Raw genomic sequence first — 25,159 nt, forward strand, 5'->3', positions numbered from 1 at the left:
ATGAAAAAATACAACTGTCCCAAAATAGATAAATCCATTCCACGAAGCTCTTTCGAAATACCATAAAAAACCCGAAAAATGTAAAAATGTAGAAAAAACGCTCCAGGAAAGCCGAAAAATTTGAAGAAGTGTCTACAAACTATTAGTTAATAAAACTAACCAACACTTCTCCCCAAAAAAAAACCGCTTCCTTCCGACATCAGGAACTCCTGCAAGTGAAAGACATAAAATAAATATTCCCACCCACATAAAATAACACATACACTCCTACAAAAAGTAATAGCAACATAATATTTCGAATAATAAAATTAAACATCGAAACACTAACTCTACACACAAGGCAATACAACACTAAAAAGTATGTTAAATGTACCTCCGCAAACACAACACATCATAATCGCCAATACAACACATTTACTTCTAACAACACTAAATACGACCAAACTACTCTCAAAATTAATTCAAAACACAGTTAAAACATATTAAATAAACCTTACCTTCAGAGACGTCAAGTGTTTCCCAACCGCTAGCTGAACTTCCTCAAAATGACACAAAACGACCTAAAGCGGTTACAAAATAAAGGACCCAAAACTAAAGAAAAAGATAGACATTACACACTTATTATTTAATGCAAGCAAAGTATTTGTTAATGTAATAAACCAAGGAATACTATGAAAAAATAGTAATTTTTTATTTGTATTAAATTACTTAGAAAAATGTACACAATTTGTAAAATTATAAAAATAAATATTATAAAATACATAATATTTATTATTATAATTGTAAAAATGTTGAAATTGTGTAAAAAAAATAACAAAATGTGTACCAAAATGTATAAAAATAAATATATTCTACAATATTTTTTTCAATAAAAATGTTTGTTACAAAATGTAATATTAATATATTTATATTAATATAAATACTAAACTATTGTTTACTAACAACATGTTTATGAATATATACATTGTATATGTATTTTTCAAACAGTATATTTTATTTGTATGTATGACGTTACAACTCATACGTTTAGAACGCATACCATTACAAAGAAAATTTTACAACGCAATAACTATTACAACGCATGTATTTACAACGCATGTTTTTACAACACAGATACCTTTACAACGCATACCATAACAACGTACGTATTGGTAAGTATATAATAATTTAGTTAATTAAAATTAATAGAAAATAATATAATTTAATTAAATGTAATATAATTTAATGTAATTTAATATCATTTAATAAATTATAATTACATATTTAATAATTAAAAATTATAATATTTAATTTAATTTAATGTAATTTAATGTAATTTAATTTAAATAATTTAAAAATAAATTTATTTTAACCCTGTACCCCTGTACCCCAAAAACCCAAAACTGACCCTGAATCCAAAAAATACCCTTTTACCCAAAAACCCAAAACTGACCCTGAACCCTAAAAATACCCCTTTACCCAAAAACCCAAAACTGACCCAGAACCCTAAAAATACCCCTTTACCCAAAAACCCAAAACTGAACCTGAACCAAAAAAATACCCCTTTAACCAAAAACTGAAAACTGACCCTGCACCCAAAAATACCCCTTTACCCAAAAACTGAAAACTGACCCTGAACCCTAAAAATACCCCTTTACCCAAAAACCCAAAACTGACCCTAAACCCTAAAAATACCCCTTTACCCAAAAACTGAAAACTGACCCTGAACCCTAAAAATACCCCTTTACCCAAAAACTGAAAACTGACCCTGAACCCTAAAAATACCCCTTTACCCAAAAACCCAAAACTGACCCTGAACCCTAAAAATACCCTTTTACCCAAAAACTGAAAACTGACACTGAACCTTAAAAATACCCCTTTACCCAAAAACTGCAAACTGACCCAGAACCCTAAAAATACCCCTTTACCCAAAAACTGAAAACTGACCCTGAACCCTAAATATACCCTTTTACCCAAAAACCAAAAACTGACCCTGAACCCTAAAAATACCCCTTTACCCAAAAACTGAAAACTGACCCAGAACCCTGAAAATACCCCTTTACCCAAAAACCCAAAACTGACCCTAAACCCTAAAAATACCCCTTTACCCAAAAACTAAAAACTGACCCTGAACCCTAAAAATACCCCTTTACCCAAAAACTGAAAACTGACCCTGAACACTAAAAATACCCCTTTACCCAAAAACCCAAAACTGACCCTGAACCCTAAAAATACCCTTTTACCCAAAAACTGAAAACTGACCCTGAACCCTAAAAATACCCCTTTACCCAAAAACTGAAAACTGACCCAGAACCCTAAAAATACCCCTTTACCCAAAAACTGAAAACTGACCCTGAACCCTAAATATACCCTTTTACCCAAAAACTGAAAACTGACCCAGAACCCTAAAAATACCCCTTTACCCAAAAACTGAAAACTGACCCTGAACCCTAAATATACCCTTTTACCCAAAAACTGAAAACTGACCCTGAACCCTAAATACACCCCTTTACCCAAAAACTGAAAACTGAGCATGAACCCTAAAAATACCCCTTTACCCAAAAACTGAAAACTGAGCATGAACCCTAAAAATACCCCTTTACCCAACAAATGACTACTGACCCTGAACCCTAAAAATACCCCTTTACCCCCAAACAGAAAACTGACCCTGGACCCTTAAAAATATCCCTTAAAAACAAACCAAACATATACAATTGAAAATATAATTATATACTTACCAATACTTACATTATAATGGTATGCGTTGTAAAGTTACCTGTGTAGTAAAAAAATGCATTGTAAATACATGCGTTGGAATAGTTTTAGCGTAGTAAAAATTTCTTTGTAATGGTAGTGAGTTGTAAAATTTACGTTGTAATTGTTGTTTCCCATTTAATTTACTTATAACAATACTTATGTTTATTAAATATGTACTCTTTGAATTAAGTAATATTACCAATATTGTTTGAAATGTTTAATAAAATTTACACAAATTCCACAAAAATATTAATAAATATAAATGTAAAAAATAGATGTTGTTTATTGTTGTTATTTCTCATGTTAATAAAAAATTTAATTTGTTCTAAAAAACACTACTGTATTGTATATTTTACTTCACTAAAATATTTATGTAATGACATTTCAATCTACATAACTTTACTATTCCCACTCCAGTCTACATTAATTTGGTGTAGCTGCTGGACACTAATTAAATATAATTTACTATTCCCACTCCAGTCACCATTAATTTGGGGTAGGTGCTGGACACGAATTAAATAGAATTGAATTTTCTCACTCCAGTCTACATTAATTAGAGATAGATAGTGGAGACAAATTATATATAATTTACTATTCCTACTCCATTCTACATTAATTAGGAATACTTTAGCACACTATTTACATATACTTTTAAATTCCCACTCCAAGGTACATAAAATGCATGTATATATATGTTTATTTTAATAAAAATACATATCTTAAACACTATATACAATAATGATGTTTAAAAAAAAACTTTTTGAATTAATAATGTTTATTTTCACAATTCAAATGTAGTATAAAATATAAAACTGTACAGCAATATAAATTGTTAAAAATTGTACTCACTCCATACACTCAACAAACAAATATACTTATTCCGAATGTGTAAATATAAAAAAAACTGTAAAAAATATTCCAAATATTAATATAAAATAATGAGTTAAACATATTTTAAAATAGAACAATATAGTAAAATGTAATTTAAAAAACTTCGCAATTTATAATAAAAATTTAGCGAAATTCGAAATTTTGATTTTGTATTTAATGTACATATTGGTTTTATAAAAGTTTTGACATATTTTAACAAAAATGTTATTAAAAAATATATAAAAATTATAAAAAAATAAATAAATTTTATTTTAAATTTTTCCAAATAAATTTTAAAACTAAATGATTTTTTTAATGTAGAATTATTGAGCCATTTTAATATTTTTCTCTTATTTAAATATATTTATTTTAAAAAATATTTTATATTATATTAATTTTTAAAAATTATTATATAATAAAATCAATTTCAAATTTCAAATTTCAAAAAATATATATTTGAAAACAAAATTGTAAAATTTTGAATTTTAAAATTTCGAATTATTTTAAAAAATGTAAAATGTTTAATTTGTTTAATGTTTTTTAAAATTTAATATATTTTTTCAATTAAATCAAAAAAATATGTTTATTTTTTTTAAAGCACTCCCCACCCGTATCCCCTATGAACCCAACATCCCGCTCCTAAATTTATATATCAATTGCTGAATTTTATATATAAAATTTAGAAATAATTTTTTTTAATTTATATATTTTCTAATTAAAATAAAATATCTGCTATTTAATATTTATAATATATACATTTTTAATACGCTCCCCACCCTTATCCCCTATTAACCCAACATCCCGCTCCTAAATTTATATATGTTTAATTTTTTTATTTATTATATTTTATAGGTACACATTACTATTAAAAAATTGTAAATATTACTAATTATTACACAACAATAACACATATTACTACATAATTATTACTATATATTTTATTTCGATATTTTTACTATTTATCGATATTTCTTTACAACAATATTTTTACTTAGATATTTTTGTTATCGATATTTCAGCACACATACTTATTACAATATTTTTGACATCGATATTTGTGAATCCGATATTTTTCATCATCGATATTTAAACTTCGATATTATGTCACTTCGATATTAAAAGTTCGATATTATGTCTCAGTACCAAACTTTCAAGACAGTGTGAGCATCGTATTGGTTTAGAAAATGTTGTTCGTCAAAAATGAAAAAAGGCTCTTCCTATTCAAACTAGTTCCTAACTATAATTCTGTACTGGCAAGATAACATATATATAGCAGGTGTTTGTTAAAAAGCTGAAGTCATATGTACAGCATACATGTGATTATCTAAGAAAGATAAGGAATATAAGTTGGAGGTCGGAGTATCTGCTTATAGCTTTAGACGTATCCTTCTTGTATACATCCATCCGTGACAGGGATGGGTTACGAGCTGTGGAGTACTTTTTAAACACTAGACAAGGTATGATCAAGACATTAGTTTGTCGAAACGCGTATAGTTTGAGGATTAAACCTTTCTGCTCCTGCAAAGGACTTTTGAGTGTGCGTGTTCATTTAGGATATTTGTGGATTACGACGTCCGGCGGTGGTTCCACTGGCATCAAGCACCACCGGGCTGTGGGCTTGATCCTAGAAGAAACCTCTTTTCAGCAAGTTCATATATATATATATATATATATATATATATATATATATATATATATCCCATAATCATGTCAACGTACAGTACGCTCTCAGGAACCACAAACCATCCAGAAGTAAGATTAAATCTTCAGTTTAATCACACAATCACTTGTGTGATTAAACTGAAGATTTAATCTTACTTCTGGATGGTTTGTGGTTCCTGAGAGCGTACTGTACGTTGACATGATTATGGGATACTAGAGTTTCCGGCTGCTTCGCCGGAGTGTACGCCACTTTTCAACGGGTCACAGCGTTGGAGCAGAAGCAACAGTGTTTTGGAATATATATATATATATATATATATATATATATATACACCACACTGTCTCTGTTATTACCAAAGATAACAACAACGCCTTGTGTAGCTGCCAGAAAATTAGTTTATTTCGGCCTCAATCGAACGCGTTTCAGCAGTCCTTGCTGCCTTGTTCACCGATATTTACAAAGTAAGAAGCAGCCATTTTAAACTTCTTTCAATACGTTTCACGTGTTAAACTACAAAATAATAGTGCCTGTAGACAGACTCATAGTTTTTCATTGCATGCATATCTTCATTTGTAAAAATAAAATTATAATGACAAACTCAGAATTCATTGCATATATAACAGTTGTTAAACCAGAACTGTAAATTAAATTCATCGCATAATTACAATTTACTCGTCATTACCAATCAATTTCCTCACGTACGACTTGTAAAATCGATTGTAAATTATTTCCGCCCTGCTCATGACAATAAAGTTTTTACTACAATCAAAACTTTTTTATCTTGATTGACTCATCATCGCGCCCCAGTGGGCATATTCACTATGCAGCATGGCGATTTTTAAATGCATTGTGCTATCGACAAAACCCTTCAATCTAGCCCCAGTGGGCAGACTTACAAAGTACTGTACAGATTCTTTACCAAACAGGACTAAATAATTCACAGCTCTTATTACCTCATTAAATTTACCCTGCCACCCTTCAATGTTTCCCCCTTTTACCGAATCGGTAAATACCGATTCGGTAATTGCCATTCATTCCTATGGGCCTCCAGGCCCATAGGAATGAATGGCTATTACCGAATCGGTATTTACGAAAACTTACCGATTCGGTAATTTTTTCGGTAAAATTACCTACATCCCATTTGCCTGTTCTTAAATACCGAATCAGTATGATTCGGTATTTAAGAATCGGTAATCTGGGATTACCTACATCGGGCCCTTTGTATTTAATGAGATGAGTTATAACTGTTTTGGTTATATTGTTTGCTTTTTGGAGATATCCGAAGTTACATTTTTATAGTTGCACTTGCACTTTACATTAATGGGTCATTTCTGTAATAAAGTACTTATGAATATGTTTCTTATATGTATTATCCTTTTTTAGTATTTATATATTTTTTATCCTGGAGATTGTTTTTGATATGAATTTTAATATCAAGCATTGCTAGGATAGAGAAACTTTTTTGCACAATATAAATTAAGTTATGAGCACTAGCACTTTTAAGGAGTTAATTACGGTTACTGGTAGAGATGAGGTAAAGATGCAATGTACTAGGGCATATAAATTATAGTTAGTTCCATAACCATTGGCCACTTGGCCTTCATTGGCATTTAACTCTGTATTTTAAACAGGTTTATATGTGATTGGTTTTGTAAATGTGAACTATTTTCCTATTTATACGAATGGTTTTCTTACACATATTCATATGGTTTTTTAAACATGTATTTAGGACTTAGATATTATCAGACCGTGCATGTAGTGGGTTGCACTGTAGTAATTCTTTTATCTCTATAAGTAACGTGATTTAGCCTATCCAGGAAGTAGCACTATATAGGTTGAGCACCATGTCCAGGGTGTCATGTGATCATGGCTGCTGCCACGCGGCCGAAACGCGTCATGCTGGTAATGAGAAGAATAAAAGCACTTTAATACAAATTGAGAGCGCACTACTGTGGTCTGTACCTGGATTGTATTGGAGAAAATACTGAAGTTCAGGACCTGTGGTAATATATATATATATATATATATATATATATATATATATATATATATATATATATATATATATATATACACACCAGGTTCCTCTCCAGGAGAAAAAGTTGAGTCGCTCACCTTCCGTGATATTTAAAAGCATTTATTTGCAGCTTGCAGTTGTAAAATTTCCTAATGCATTTCGGTCACCACTGTGACCTTTATCAAAGGACACCACGGCAAGTTCAGGTACAGCAGCTGTCTCAGCACACTTGTTATTTATGAGGGTATCTGCCCTCTGGTGGTCGCCTCGCAGGGCTGGCTCTCCCTCAAGGTGTGCTGATATCAGTAGTTCGCTGTTACCTTCACAGAATAGTCCATGTCGTGTTTTTCATGCTGCAAGTGAATTTTCACGAAATCCCCGCACGCCGCTTTTCAGGCTGCAGGGGACCTTTTCCAAAGTCTAGTCCTTGGAGGCTGCTCGACTGCCCTTGAAGCTTTCGCACGCGAATCTATGACAGAATATCGAGAATGCAAATATCGACAGACAAAATATCGGCGCTGGAATATCGAAGGCAAGTATATCGACACTCTATCTACAACATGGTAAGTACAAAAATATCGAAAATAATATATCGATGTTAAAAATATCGTAATTAAAAAGATCGTTTTTTTCAAGTAAAAAAAAAATATTTAATTAAATAAATAATACTTATATATAATTTAAACTTATTTAAAAATGTATTATAATGTTTAAAATGAATAAATAATACATATTTAATATTAAACATTTAATTAAAATTAAACATACAATATATAATATATACTTAATTAAGATATATATATTTATTAAATTATTTAAAAATATTAACAAATACTATAAATTAAAAATACATCAACAGTCATAAAATAATAACATAAATAATAATAAATAATTATATTTAATAAATAAGAACAATTAAATATACTTTCAATATTTTAAAAATTAATGAAATACAACATTATGTAACATATTAAATACATAAATAAATATAAATAATATTGGATAGCGTAAGGGTACAAATTACTATTCAAACTCCAAAGGGTGCAACAGTAGGGAAAGCGTTGGATAGCAGGTGGGTAAAAATTACTACTCCCACTCCAGTAACTGCAATAGTAGGGAAAGCGTTGGATAGCTTAGGGGGAAAAATTACTATTCCCACTCCAGAGATTGCAACAGTAGGGAAAGCGTTGGATAGCGGGTGGGTAAAAATTACTATTCCACTCCAGTGAGTGCAACAATAGGGAAAGCGTTGGATAGCGTACGGGTAAAAATTACTTTTCCAACTCCAGAGGGTGCAACAGTAGGGAAATCTTTGGATAGCATAGGGGTAAAATTACTATTTCAACTCCAAAGAGTGCAACAGTAGGGAAACAGTTGGCTAGCGTAGGGTGAAAAATTACTATTCCCACTCCAGAGAGTGCAACAGTAGGGAAAGCGTTGGATAGCGGGTGGGTAAAAATTACTATTCCCACTCCAGTGAGTGGAACAGTAGGGAAAGAGTTGGATAGCGTAGGGGGAAAAATTACTATTCCCACTCCAAAGAGTGCAACAGTAGGGAAAGCGTTGGATAGCAAAAATTACTATTCCCACTCCAGTGGGTGCAAAAGTAGGGAAAGCGTTGGATAGCGTAGGGGTAAAATTACTATTCCAACTCCAAAGAGTGCAACAGTAAGGAAAGAGTTGGATAGCGTAGGGGGAAAAATTACTATTCCCACTCCAGAGAGTGCAACAGTATGGAAAGCGTTGGATAGCGGATGGGTAAACATTACTATTCCCACTCCAAAGAGTGCAACAGTAGGGAAAGCGTTGGATAGCGGGTGGGTAAAAAATTACTATTCGCACTCCAGTGGGTGCAAAGGTAGGGAAAGCGTTGGATAGCGTAGGGGTAAAATTACTATTCCAACTCCAAAGAGTGCAAAAGTAGGTAAAACGTTGGATAGCAAGTGGGTAAAAATTACTATTCCCACTCCAGTGGGTGCAACTGTAGGGAAAGCGTTGGATAGCGGGTGGGTAAAAATTACTATTCCCACTCCAGTGAGTGCAACAGTAGGGAAAGCGTTTGATAGCGTACAGGTAAAAATTACTATTCCAACTCCAATGAATGCAACAGTAGGGAAAGAGTTGGAGAGAGTAGGGGGAAAAATTACTATTCCCACTCCATAGAGTGCAACAGTAGGGAAAGCGTTGGATAGCGTGTGGGTAAAAATTACTATTCCCACTCCAGAGAGTGCAACAGTAGGGAAAGCGTTGGATAGCGGGTGGGTAAAAATTACTATTTCCACACCAGTGAGTGCAACAGTAGGGAAAGCGTTGGATAGCATAGGGGTAAAATTACTATTCCAACTCCAAAGAGTGCAACAGTAGGGAAACATTTGGATAGCATAGGGGGAAAAATGACTATTTACACTCCAGAGAGTGCAACAGTAGGGAAAACGTTGGATAGCGGGTGGGTAAAAATTACTATTTCCACTCCAGAGGGTGCAACACCAGGGAAAGCGTTTAATAGCGTAGAATTTTATTTTAACATACTTATAAATTATTCTTATATTTAAAATAATGTATAAATAATTTTTTAAATACATCAACATCAATAAAATACAATTACTAATTAATAAAACCAATGAAATTAAAAAAAATTAATTGACAATAAATTAACAACAAACACCATTAAATAATAATAATTAAATATTACTCACCAAATAATGAAAATATTAAAAATAACTATTTATCATAAAAATAAAAAATACATTTAATTTAATTTACAAATAAAATTTAAGAAACAATATACAATATATAAAAAAATTGTAAAAAGGTTTACCAATTAATTAATGGTTTTTTCTAGTTATTAAAAAATAATTACTATTTAAAAATATTAATTCCCAATTAAATAAATTTATTATGTTTAAAAATAATTATTTGCCATTTAATAATTAATTAATACATTAATTATCAGTAAAAAAGTTGTTTAAATAATTAAATATTTACAATTAAATTACTTCCCACCCAATACCCCTATAAAACAACACGCACCAATACAAAAACATCACATTTAATAAAAATTAACAATAATTACCAATTCAATAATTAATTTATCAATTAAAATAATTAATTTCCAAATAATAAATAATTACAAAATACATTATACATCAAATAAATTAATTATTTACAATTAAATTACTTCCTACCCTATTCCCCTATAAACCCACAACCCACTCTGGTACTAAAACATAACATTTAATAAAAATTAACATTAATTACCAATTAATAAATTAATTTATCAATTACAATAATAATTGCCAATTAATGAATAATTACTAATTTATTTTTACATAAAATTAATTAATTACAATAAAATCACTTCCCACCCTATTCCCCTATAAACCCACAGCCCGCTTTGATACTAAAAAATTACATTTAATAAAAATTAACATTAATTACCAATTAAATAATTAATTTATCAATTAAAATAATTAATTGCCAATTAATAATTAAATTAAAAATTATTTACACATAAATAAATCATTAATTATTTACAATTAAATTACTTCCCACCCTATTCCCCTATAAACCCACAACCCGCTCCGGTACTAAAACATATAATTTACTTAAAAATGTATTTATTAATATATAAAAAGAATACACATATAATATAAATTAATTTAAATACTTAACAAATACATATAACACATACATAATAAAAACATAAAAATAATACTAATATCGATATTAGTGACATCGAAATTAGTTACATCGATATTAGTGACATTGAAATTAGTTACATCGATATATATGCTATCGATATTACTAACTTCGATATTACTTACATCGATATAAATAAATTCGATATTACTTACCTTAGGATCGATATTCTGTCCAACGATATTCTTGACATCGATATTCATGACCTTCGAAATTTCAAACACGATATTTTGGTAGGTCGATATTTACAACTCGATATTTTGACTGTGTACCTTCGCACGCATCTGGGTTTGGTCCAAGGTCGGGCAGCATTCGGCGCTCTTCGATGGGGGAGCGTGACTCGAGGCGGGACCAAGCCTCATTACATACACCAGGTTCCTCTTGGCCTTCATTGGCATTTAACTCTGTATTTTAAACAGGTTTATATGTGATTGGTTTTGTAAATGTGAACTATTTTCCTATTTATACGAATGGTTTTCTTACACATATTCATATGGTTTTTTAAACATGTATTTAGGACTTAGATATTATCAGACCCTGCATGTAGTGGGTTGCACTGTAGTAATTCTTTTATCTCTATAAGTAACGTGATTTAGCCTATCCAGGAAGTAGCACTATATAGGTTGAGCACCATGTCCGGGGTGTCATGTGATCATGGCTGCTGCCACGCGGCCGAAACGCGTCATGCTGGTAATGAGAAGAATAAAAGCACTTTAATACAAATTGAGAGCGCACTACTGTGGTCTGTACCTGGATTGTATTGGAGAAAATAATGAAGTTCAGGACCTGTGATAATATATATATATATATATATATATATCTATATATATATATCTATATATATATATATATATATATATATATATTACCTACTGGCGGTCGCCAGTAGGTATATATAGTTAGGATTTTTTCCCTATGGGATTTTTGAAAATTCTATGTCTAATAACTTTGGCGTTTGTGGACGGAATTGGATGAAATTTTCAGGAAAATTGCACATTTTGTTTCTGAGCAGCCCTTGAAAAAATTTGGGGGGGGTTCGTCAAGGGGGGGCCGAGAAAAAAGGGGGGTCCCAAAACGTGTTTTTAACATTGAGTTTTCCATAGGGCGGTTGGCCTCACTTTTAGCCCGAAGGGCTGAATGGATTTGCACGAAACTTGGCAAAATTGTAGGGACTGGTAGCCCGATGTGCCTTTTGTAGGTCTCAATATATGTGCTTCAGTGGATTTTGAGAAATTAACGTTCAAAAAAAGATATATATCTGTAACAGCGGACCGGGCAGCGCTCCAGTGCGCGTACTTTTCGCGCAACGGAGCTTTGTGAAGCGAAGCTGATTGGTCCTCCGGCGTCTGTGAACATTCCAAACAGTCCGTAGCGGCCGCCATCTTGTCTCTCGGTAGGATCGAGAGACAAGAGGAGGCCAAAGCGAAGGGGCAAATGACCATAAGGGGGCATAGTAGATTCTCGCTGACCCCCTAGGTTTGATGTGGAGGTTTTAAAAGGGCCCCGCGGGGCAAAAAAAAAAATAATAATAATAATCGAACGGCTGAATGGATTTGCACGAAACTTGGCAAAATTGTAGGGACTGGTAGCCCGATGTGCCTTTGCTAGGTCTCAATATATGTGCTCCAGTGGATTTTGAGAAATTAACGTTCAAAAAAAGATATATATCTGTAACAGCGCTCCGCTTCGGAGCTTTGCGAAGCTGATTGGTTCTTCGGCGTCTGTAAACATTCCAAACAGTCCGTAGCGGCCGCCATCTTGTCTCTCGGTAGGATCGAGAGACAAGAGGAGGCCAAAGCGAAGGGGCAAATGACCATAAGGGGGCATAGTAGATCGTCCCTGACCCCCTAGGTTTGATGTGGAGGCTTTAAAAGGGTCTCGCAGGGCAAAAAAAAAAAATATTGTTTTTTTAGTTTTTTTGCGTGGAGTGCGCCCGGTTCGCAAACCGGGAAGCGTTCTGGGGAGCGTACTTTCTTGAAAATTAGTGAAAAAAGTTAGAGTAAAATAATAATTGTGAGTGATCAGATGTAGGGTAGCTCTGAGAAGAGCTTTTGGGTTTATGGTACATTTAGGTACTTATAAGTAGGTACCAATGCACAGTCTTAAATTCAGAGTGAAAATTCTGTTGCCCTCATCTGAGAAGTGAACTCCATCTCCTCTGTAGATATCTTGCATGTAGTAACGCAAGTTATTGTTGTACAGGGAGCCCATTCCATGGTCTCTCATGTAAGCTGAAACAGATTTGTTTACATGCTTCCTCGATTTCTCAATTTGTGGACAAAATTGGTTCGACCACCTCCATTTTTGTCTTTGGCATATATTTGAATATACCAAGGCAGTCTGAGGAAAAAGTGCCATCAATTGCTCAAAGGTGTCCTTTAAAAGCATTTCCAGACCTACCCCAGTCAAAGTGCCCAAATCATTACCTCCACAGTGCACAATTAACAGGTCAGGTTTTGGCAAATGCATAAAGGTTTTCACCAATGGTATCAATTGGTGACATTTTAATCCTCTGTGGCCAAACCACTTAATTTCCACATCTTGTAAATTGAGGTTAGGTAAATTCCTGTTTTCAGCGTACCTCTGAGCCCAATAGATGTAACTATGTCCAACAATCCAGACAGAAAACATGGCGAGAGAAGGTTCTCCTGCAGTCAGATGAAGTGTGGCAATGAAATGGCAGTTGAAAAAATGAGAGTGTAAAATGAAAAAAACTGAGGAGTTTCTGTGTTAATGAAGCAGTAAGAGTGATTGGTGGATTTTGATTGCTGAAAACAGAAAGTTAGGGTGCATGGATGAGTTCGTTGAAAGATGTATTTTGAGTGGCGAAGAAAAAATCATTAAATGAAAGATTGCACTGGATATGCAGGTGCACTGAGAGTTCAGAGTTCAATTGCAACATTGTTGTGTGAACTTGGAAACACCAGAGGTCTTGCAAGAGGTGGTTGCTATGCAGAAAAAGCAGAGAGGGGGCAGAGGGGGGAAGGGTTTTGATTTGAAAAAAAGTGAGGGAAGAGTTTTGATTGGGTGACATGAGAGATATGTGTGAAGAATTACAGCATTTCTGTGCTTTTGATAGCTGCAGACTCTGGAGTGCATACCTTTTGCTCTGCTGAAGACAAATTGGTGTGTTTCTGAGACTGTTTTGAAACTCAAAGTATTTGCTAAGGTGAGAAAAGATTTCTTTAATTTAGATAGAAAATAGTGTGCTTTAAGGAGAAAATTATGAAGAAAGTTGTGTTTTTCAAATGTTGCTTTGTCTCAAGTGTTTTACAAATAGATTTTGTTTCTTTGAGAAATTGTAATTGGAGAAAATGTGAAGTATTAGTACTGACAGGGTTTTTATGTGCATAGGAGCTGTGGAGTGTTTTCAAATTATGACTTGTAAATCGTTTTTGAGAAAAAGCAATGGTTTTAATATTGATGACAATGACATAATGGTGTCTGCTTCTTTATAAGGTAATTGAGAGTCTCTGATGTTATTTTTCCCATTTCAATGTAAGAAGTTTGTCTGTGGAGCAAATTGCTTGTAAATATGCTCCCACCTGTGCATGGCAAATTTAGATTTTGAATGTTTGCGTTACATAGGCATGTTAAAGGTGACTGAAACATGCTGCAAAGGCAATCAAAAAACGCTTTTATGTGTCTTAAGGACATTTTAAGTCATTTCCCCATGTGCAGTGTTTTCAAATTATGAGTTGAAAATCGTTTTTGAGGTAAAGGAATGTTTTCAAAATTTATGTGCGCCATATGCCCCCAAATTTCTTTTTCAGGGGTGCAGCAGGGTGTTCTTGAGACACCCCTGCACCCTCGGAAAAATTCGTCATTTGCGATGAGGTAATTGCTAATCGCAAATTGCACCTTCATTCCTATGGGCCTCCTGCTGCATGGAAATGAATGGGTAATTTGTAATTAGCAAATAGCTCATCGCAAACTAGGAATGGTAAAGAATCGCTATTTATTCCTTAAAGTTCGCTATTTAGGAAATGCAAAAAACTTTGATGATACATATGGCGGTTCATCTCTAACAAGATAAGAAGCATAGGGATAGATTTATGATGACTGGCGCATCACCAGGGATGTGTTAGTCATTCTGTGCCGCTGTTCCGTCACCTATGGTGTGCTGCATTTACAATGCGGCGCATCATGGGGCAAAAACAGCACAGATGCGTGACGTATCTGTGCCGTAAAGGTGGCGCATTGCTGGAGTTGTATCGCAAGTGTGATGAAGCTCCAGCAAGGCTCAGGGGTGCCCCTGTCGCAGGGTTTCTGTTCTCACACAGAACTGTGGACAGAGGATTGGAACCTCGGCGAATTAGGGTGCCCCAAAACTCACCTTAGTAATCAAAAACCCTTAGCAAGCTAGGTACAGTGTCACATTGGATATAACAAACTCTCAATGTTTAGACAATCCAGAATATGAACTTATAGTACCTCAGGATACGTGGAACTCATGAACAGTCGGTCGTTATATATTTCTTAGAAACCAGAACATGGAGTTAAGAAGAACACATGTGTATTTGAAATGTTTATTTACTAATGCCGTCTTCTCAGGCGTAGTATCTTAGATAATACAAGTACACATATTATCAGTAGCAAAATTACCAGCATAGTTACTAGTACATAAAAAGCGAATGGTGACAGTATGTTAACATGCTGTAAATGAATAAGAGTTAGCAACCCTTATAAGCAGCCGCGGGCCGTGGAGGGAGTTACGGTAGGGCAGGGAGGCGGGGAGGGGGAGGGGCAGGGTGGAGAGGGCTCCACCCTGCCCCTCCCCCTCCCCGCCTCCCTGCCTCACCGTAACTCCCTCCACGGCCCGCGGCTGCTTATATCTGACCCTCCCTAATACACATATTCCACCCCCAAACATCTATCCAGTCAAAAACTGGACTCCAATGGCCATGCAGCTCACCACATTGACATATACATTCTCACTTAGAGCTTGCAATGGCCGCTTTCCGGGGGATAGCCCAGGCAAAAGTACTTATAATGGAATGGGCCACTCGTCAACAATAGATTATCTGTTGGTTAGTATGTCTGTATGGCATCTGATTCGATGTTTCCACGTCTCGGATCGCGTGGAAAGCGATCACAACCCCTTGGTAGCAGAACTGGATGTGCCAAATCATGGCGGGGAGCATCAAGCGGTTGATTTGGTCTCTGGTGCGATTAGGATCACACAGGGTGGTAAAAAAATTCGATGGTCTTCTATTAAGTCGTCCCCAGACAACCTGGCATTACTGTATAAAAGCGTAATTCCCCAGCTTGAGCGTCTAAATATACTGTATGAAAATGCTTCCAATCCTGATAATGATGTTAAATGTTTAGTTATACACAAAGAACTAATGCTGACCTTAGCAGCTAGTTTCTCTAAACCTGTAAAACGTACTAACCGACAGGCATGTGCCACAAATCCCTGGTACAATCAGTCCTGCAGGAAGGCGAAGACCACCCTAATCTCGGCCATCAAATCAGGTCATAGGGCTAATATTTTGGCTGCAAGGAATTTCTATAAGAAACTCCTTTCTCATGCAAAATCTGAATGGGAAACAGAGAAATGGAAGGCCATTAAACAAGCACTAATAGCGAAAGACGCCCAAACTTTTTGGAACTTGGTCCACACTGGGAAGGCAGAAGGGAAGGTAAAGATTGATCCCAATATAGCCGAGGAAGCTTGGTGTGCATATTTTGGTGATCTCTACTCTAACACCGTTTCCGCTTACAATCTGTTACCTATAACGTTTTCGAGACCGAGTCTAGAATGCCCCTCCCCTCCCTTTACTATGTCGGAAGTGACCCTTGCAGTTCAAGGGTTAAAAAGTAATAAGGCCCCTGGGCTGGACAAGATCCCCGGTGATCTTTTTAGAGATGAGCCGAAGATCTGGGTCCCCTACTTGACCGTCATATTTAATGCCATTCTTGACGGCCAAGAGCCTCCAAGCACATGGCTGGGGGCCGAAATATTCCGATTTACAAAAAGGGTTCTCCGCTGGCCCCGTCAAATTATAGACCAATTAGTCTAATTGACGTTACCCAAAAAATCTATGCCAAACTGCTTTTGCAACGCTTGCAAGATTGGATTAGCGAGAATAACATCCTCTCCCACTTGCAAGCAGGGTTCCGTGCCAAAACCTCGACCATTGACCAACTACTACGGCTCCAGGTCCTTTACTGGAAGCATGTGGTGATGGAAGGGGGGAGCCTCTACCTGAAATTTGTGGACCTAAAATCCGCATTTGACATGGTGGACAGAAACCAACTTTGGAGCATATTAACAACAATGGGGATACCACCCTACCTATGTCTCCAAGTCAAAAGACTCCATGACGGCACCTATGCAAAGGTTCGCTATGGCAAAAATGGCCAGCTAACAAGAGATTTCCCTATTGAGAAGGGAGTTAGGCAGGGATGCGTACTGGCCCCTACGCTATTTTCCCTCTTTCTAAATGGCCTCGTTGATGACTTAACTAGTGTGCAAAACAGTGATGCTCCTAACCTAGCTGGTGGTAAATTTCCCGCACTTATGTTTGCAGATGACACCCTGCTACTCTCAAAAACACCTATGGGAATGCAGCGGGTGTTAGATCAATTTACCAAATTCTGTAGGGACAGGAATCTGGTAATAAACATAGACAAAACTAAGTACATGGTGTTTAATGGCACTACAACTAATTGCCCTTGTCCAACTATGGATGGACGAGCCCTGGAAAGGGTAAATAATTTTACCTATCTAGGCCTGACCTTAAATGATAGAATGAGTTGGGAAACCAAAATGACTAAGGCTAATCTAACCCTTTCTCAGTCTATGGGGGGTATCCATAAAGAACAGAAATCCTGTGTTCACAAGCTAGTCAGTGTACCGCTGGAAATATACAAGGTACAAACCAGATCTTCTACCCTATATGGGGCAGAACTCTGGGGTCATTGTCCAGCGAATGAGATTAGTATAACAGAGAACAAATTTGTTAGACAGCTGCTCTCTCTACCTACTAACACCCCCCTAGTCCCACTAAGGTTGGATACAAATTTGAGGCCAATTGCAGAAGTAATTGCCTCACGCCCGCTTCTTTATTGGCGTAGATTGTGGAGTGTCCCGGAGCTCGAGTGTTATAGAGAAGAACTAAAAATTGTTATGGCTCGCCCGGGTGTAGGGAGGATAAAGTGGTTATCTTTTATAAGGGGGCAGGCGTCTAAGATTGGCATGGAGAATCTCTGGTCTAATCCGGAGGACACATGCAAATCTATCTCAAAGAGAACCCTGGCTGAGTCTATAAAACATCATAACCTTGAAGAGGTCCTTCGAACAGCCAGGCCTTCTAGTCTCACTGACAGTTTTTTGGACTTTAAAAACGTTTATAGTTTTGAGAAAGAATTAGATGCCATAGAACCTGTCTTAGCAAAAAAATTGTTTCTACAATTCAGATATGGTACATTACCCCTTTATTCCTATTCTGATAAATGGAAATTGGGTTTAGCTCGTCCTTGTCCAGGTTGTAATGATCCGAATGAATCTTTAATCCATGTAATCTTGTTTTGTCCTGCTTATTCTGCCAGCAGGAAAAAATGGATTATACAGTTATGTGTCAATCTAGGACTGAGGAACTACATAGACTATTTTAGAATTTTAAAAACTGATACCAATGCATTGATAGTTACTGCTATTGCTAAATTCTTGTTTTCGATGTGGTTAACTAGGCGAAGACTGATCCGTTTATAGTAACCCGCTTATTGTGGGTAGACGGCTCTGTCTCAGTAATAACTAGTTTTTTATTCTGTCTAAAAGGAAATTTTTTAGCTTCTGTATCTTATTGTTATGTTTTTTTTGCCATATTATAAACCGCACGTCAACTGATTATTGCAAATATGCAAATTGAGATCTAACAATGCATTGGATGAGTTGTAAATGTATTTTTTTCTCTACCTGCAATGTACTTTTATGGTTCATTAACAAACCGAAATAAAGTTAAAAAAAAAAAAAAAAAAATACACATATTATATTATTTGCTAAGAAGGTCTCTTTGTGTTGGTTTAGGGCGTGCCCATACTTTAGTGTCTTAGATTTGAAGGAATCACATCAGCATACACCAGCTCTCTCTTCATGTGAACCGCATCAAGTGTTGTGTATGTGTGTTCGGCAAAGCAATATAAAACCCGCCTCATGCCCAGAATTGGCAGAAGCTGCACTTATGTTATGAGTATGAAGTCGTGGAGATCAGACCTCATAACAATTCTGTATCGTGTTGTTCTTGAAACTTCAGCAGTCGCTGTACAGATATAGTTTAACAAGCAAAGCAGATAGTAGAGCAATAACATATTATTCTCATGTAAACCACGATGAACTACTAGGTTGAAAGCTAAAGCAACAACTAAGTGTCGTGTGCAGAAGTTGCAAAAAAGGAAAAATGGCGTTTAAACCGGTAATGAGCCCATGCTAACTTAACACGGTGTAAAGATATCCAGGATCTAGATGACACCTCCCCATGATCCGGAAACGAACTGAATAAGATAATAGAAGTGGCATCTCATGAGAGCAGATTGCAACTTTATATGTGGACGGTCCGCAAGGTAAAACATTAAAAACTAGGAAAATTTAATGCTAAAGAAAAATAAAACAGCCAACTACTTTATCGAGGCTTAAGCCAATAGGCAAGCCAAATAATAAAAACTTGACAAATAAGTAAATGAATTGTCAATGAAATGCTAGTACTCAGCATATCAAACATGAAAAAGGTCTATGACATAACTGTGTATGCAAAATAAGCTGCAACAGCCTCCAATAGGAAGTCACCGTCTTCATCCGAAAAGAGTTCAGCCATCCAATTTAAAAGCGGAAAAGAACATACGTGCTCTCCCAGCACCGGATCCTCTATCACCATCAGAGGACAGCTCGGTGGGTTTTCAAGAAAGCTCTGTTCCAAGAAAGACTGTGTTGCCGCCAGTAAATTCCAGGGACCAATTAGTCCATGCATCAATGCCACAGCCATAATCCTTTCGCCAGGACAAACCAACTCGTGAGTAATGATAGGAGTCATCAGCTGATTAAAGTCGACGTCAGGAGAAACTGGTCCGCAGAGACACAAATCAATGGCCCAATCGAAATCACAGGTCAGGCAGTGAAATACAGGCTGGACACAGGTGAAGTAGGAGAATCAAAAAGATAATCCATATGCCGTGCTTAATATCGCCAACGGCATTGTGCCATAATATTCAAGCATGCGATTGCGGAACAGCGTCAGCAGCTGCAGGGTGGGAGCTTGCACAGGAGGGACATCCATATTTAAAAATGTAAAAAAGCACAAGAGCGTCCGCTGGTAATGCAAGTAAAAATGGGAATCCACCAAGCACAGTGGAAAAAATAGAATGAAAGAAAGCAGGGATGACTCCAAAGATTTTCTCAAATGAAGTCACGAGACCACTGGTAACAACTTTAAAAAAGTGCGCCAGGCCCTTTGTGGAGGACGCGTTAAAGATAGTCCGAACCATCTTGCTGAAATGGAAAGGCAAATCTGTATTTAAAAGGGTCTGCACCTCTGTACGGGTGTTCGCTATGTGAAGCACGAAAGTTTCACGGGCCGAACTCAAGGCCACCTCTCTCTGAGACAAAAGAGCTCTTATTCTTGCCATGCCGTTGAAATCTGCACCCAAGGTTGGCATTTGTGGCCAGATTGAAAACTCCCTATGTTCATGTGTGGGAGGAAATAGAACATTTCTGCAGCAAATAACCCGTTCACTTACTGTTACGATAAAAGGAATACTTTTAATTAACCCAGAACAATCTTCATTATTGAGCATCAAATAACTACCATTTTCCAACAACTTGAACGTGGGGATGATAGCAGGAACTGGCGTGCCTTGCAACACGCAAGCCATATTTGGTCGGTGTTTGTTGCATGAACCGTGTAACTGTATGTGCCTACACATTAGTGAATGATCTGGCGTCTCAGTGCATTCCTCTCCATTCAGATAAACTTCTTGATCATCTTTGAAACATCTGTATGTGTATGAAAGCGACCAGACCTCATGAAGAAAACCACTACCTAAAGGTGCATAACGACCTATTGGTATATATTTCATACAATTTGAAAACTTATATAAAGCAAAAGGCAGCGTTATTAAACCGTGGATAAGGCACGTTGCCAAAGCAGCCAACCTTTTGGATTTATACTGGAAATGTTAAAGGAAGAATTATGGAGTAGGGCCTGTAAATCTTTAATGGACAACCGAGTAAAATTACTCCAACCATCATATTCCTCTAACTCCGGGATAGTAGGGGTGTTTAATTTTTTAGAAGTAGCCAATCCAAAGCATTTGGTCTGGGAAATTGTTTCATTCACAAACAACATATGATTTGGGATGAGATATGCACGGTGCAAAGCCTCAGTGCCTTTTACCTGCCAGGTTCGTGAACCCCAAACTGATGTAGATCCTGGATATCTTTACACTGTGTTAAGTTAGCATGGGCTCATTACTGGTTTAAACGCCATTTTTCCTTTTTTGCAACTTCTGCACACGACACTTAGTTGTTGCTTTAGCTTTCAGCCTACCTGCGTCAAGATCTATGCCTGCTTCAAGCAGGCGCAGGGTTTTGATGCAGCTTTGTCCTATCTGATTGTAAATGCGGCAGACTGTGGGTGGTAGAGCAGCGGTGCACGTTAACTGGTGCATCTCTGGGGATGTGCTAGTTAATATAAATCTGCCCCTTTCCATACATACTGAGCATGTCATGAATGATGTAATATGTGACATCATCAGCAGTGGATTACGGGTAATAGTATCTCTAGTTTACTCCCCTATAGCTGTCTTTCTTTTAACATAACTGTCTGTTTCCTTCCCTTATACTTACTGTTTTTTTGGTTCGCTTCCGGTTCGCGTACCGGCGAGCGAACTGGGAAGCGAACTAAGAGAAATAGAGGTTGGCACAGTTCCAAATATTGTACCAATTTTTTAATACCGGGGAGGTAGTTCTGAAAAGAACTTTTTTTTTATTGTTTTTGTTGTTTTATATTTTTTTTATTATTTTTCTGAACATTTTTTTACTTTTTTTGAATTTTTCTGAACAGTTTTATATTTTTTTTGTTTTTTTTTTGGAGGGGGCAACGAAAACGATTCATTGTAAAGGGCTCAACAGGAGCAACAAAAAAAAAAAAAGAATTTATTGTTTGGGGCGTTTCGGACAAACATGAGCATGATTGTCAATAGCTCTGTTGATCAGAGTGATGCTACTTTCTCCGTAGCAAATGAATCCACTGCAATGTACGCAGACTTGTTTTACTTCACGAAATCTCGTTTGTATATTTGGCACCATCTCCCTGCCCTCTGGTCCCTTTACTTCCGGTACAACAGATCTTCTGGCCATAATAGGGAGATTATCTAGGTCGTTACGAAACTGTGCAGCAATGTAGTTGTTAGGATGCCACCTAGTCATATGGCGATGCATTGTGTAGTTTCCGAAACTGTATTTTTTGTCGGTCCCTCTGGACAGTCTATCTTGACATATAAGGCAAGTTACGTATCTTGCATTTACTTTTTTCTGACCTTTGGGAATTTTAAAAAATTGCCAAATGAAGTTGTCTTTCCGGTGAGACGTCCTGGGCTCCTCAGGCAAAAAGTGCCTCTCTTCGTGCTCTTCGTCCTGTTCCTCTTCTTCCTCTTCTTGCTGAATTATAACTTCAGCAGGTGGTCCACTCTTCCTTGGATGTGGTGGAGGTGGTGGGGAAGCACCAGCAGAAGCTACTAAAGAAGCCATTGCTCACTGGTAACAAAGGGTCTTTCTCTCACAATGATGAAAGTCAGAGTGAGGAAAGAAGGAGGGATTTTCATCATTTGGGAAAAACAATAGTTCTCAACCAATGAAAAGTGTTCATTTTAGATTATATGACCTAGTCTTACATCATTAGGAAACCAAAAGTGAAATGAACCAATGAAAAGTGTTATTACCAAGTCACATGACCTGCTGTGTTTACGTTACGCGCTTTGCAGGGCCTCCCGGTTTGCTTCCAGAAACCTGCGCTTTGCGCCTCGCTTCGCGTACCAGTTCGCTAACGTAGCACGTCATATGACGTATCACGCGACAACGCGAAACGTCATGTGGACGGGAGGCGTCACGATGTTGTTTTCTAACGCAGCAGTTGCGGTAAAGAAACGTTTACCGGCTCGCGGTCTATTTCGCGGCATCAAGGTCAGCTAACGGGAAGTTTCCCGATTCGCGAAGCGGGAACGAAGAAAAAAAAAAAAAAAAAAAAAAATTCTTAATAAACATATAAAATATATTTTTGGATTTAAAGAAGAATACATTTTACAGCTACAGATATTAGCTGTTAAAAAACCAATGAAATTCACTGAAAAAACCATAGGTTATAGACCATATATAGTTAGGAATTAGCATTTAGAAAACCTTATTTTACTCACACAAAACCATTGAAATTCCATATATAGTTAGTTGCACTAACTATATATCGCGCACCCGCAATCCACTGCTGATGATGTCACATATTACATCATTCATGACATGGTCAGTGACATCACTGATGACATCACTGATGACATCTCAAATGACATCACTGATGATATCTCATTTGACATCAATGGTCACATCAATGATGATATCATTAATGTGACAATACAATGCATCTCCTCACACTTTAATATAACCTCTGTTACACCCAGTGTTAAATACAGAGTATAATTTTTGAAACCATTGACACACCAATACTAGTTACTACATACGCACTCACTGATTCCTACGTCTACACACACATTCACTCATTCACCCATACAATCATTCATACATACAATCACTCATCTTTACAACACTATCATATGCACTCATACACCTATACAGACACTCACACTCTGCCACTCATCCATGGAGTTACTCACACACCTAGTCAGTCCTGTAAAGAATCAATCACACTTCCATTTTCTAATCTACACAGTTAAACATAGAGTACCTTACATTTTCAAACATATACTAACACATACTTACTCTCTTATAGAATCACTGATACAAGTACACATTGATCTGCACAGAGTCACACACCTCCCAGCCAGCCATACACACACTCAGTCTCCCATACAAATACTTGTGCAACCAATCAATAACCCATATAGCTACTTATATAGCTACTGATCAACACATGCAGCAGCTTGCACAACAACAGACATACTGATGCACACTTTCAGACAGTTTAGTCACTAACCCGTGCATTTAGTAAGACGCATTTAATCACTCACTCATACAGTCAATCACGCACCTACTAAAACCTTCATTCAGACACTTATACATCCACTCATTCTTCAATATGTAAAACATATATTTTTTTTTTTTTGTAAGACCTTTATTCACACAATGCAATTGACACAGCATGAGCCTACAACCCGGAGGCCGGCCCGCCACTCCACGTTGTGTGTTCAGTACATCATATGTTAGTCCTGAAAAAAACTGTGTTTGTATTTTCAGTGTATCACCCACGCATGTTCTACGTAGGTCTCATAGCAAACTTTCAATATGAGTCTTACATTTTGCATGTGATAAACAGTAAAGGACAACATTCCCCAACTTAAGACCTTACTGTACCCTCATATACACCCTATACAATGAGTGCGATCGTGTCTTGGTATCTCTAGTGTAGCCCACAGACGTCTCCAACTCTCAAACCAGACAACATTCATTCCAGCACAACCCGTGTATCAGCTAGTCTTCCTCAGTGTCCTGCAAGGAATTCAGATAGTCTGTCAAAAAACCCCATATGTCCTTGGGTCTTGATTGTGCTGGTAATTCCTCCTCATACGTTAGGAGTTTATCCCGACATATGGACATGTCATGCAGCCATACTTTCGTGGTTGGTACCCTGCGGCTGTGCCAACATTGCGCCACCTGCCTTTTGGCTAACAGCAAGGCGACAGCACAAAATTTCCGTTTCAGCGCCCTGAATTGGGGTAAAATACCTAGTAGACAAATCTGCGGAGTGCACTTCACCTCATCCTCTAACATAATCGTGAGTGCGGCAGTGACCTCCGTCCAGTAATCAGCCACTTCCGCACACTTCCATGCCAGGTGTGCAAAGTCTGCTCCTTCCCTATTACAACGCTTACATCTGTCCCCCTCTTGCAGCCCAAATTTACGCATTTTCACTGGAGTGTAGTAAGCCTGGTGCAAGAATTTGAAATGA

At 36.5% G+C, this 25,159-nt stretch overlaps 1 protein-coding gene across 1 annotated transcript in view; it reads right to left on the reverse strand.

Annotated features, from left to right (window-relative positions):
• LOC144753103 (zinc finger protein RFP-like) overlaps nucleotides 1-25,159 on the reverse strand; it is a 136,578-nt gene that overhangs the window by 12,769 nt on the left and 98,650 nt on the right. The gene's annotated exons all lie outside the window — the stretch shown is intronic.

The sequence above is a fragment of the Lissotriton helveticus genome, chromosome 5_1, assembly GCF_964261635.1.
Source record: "Lissotriton helveticus chromosome 5_1, aLisHel1.1, whole genome shotgun sequence".
NCBI classification, from domain to species: domain Eukaryota; kingdom Metazoa; phylum Chordata; class Amphibia; order Caudata; family Salamandridae; genus Lissotriton; species Lissotriton helveticus.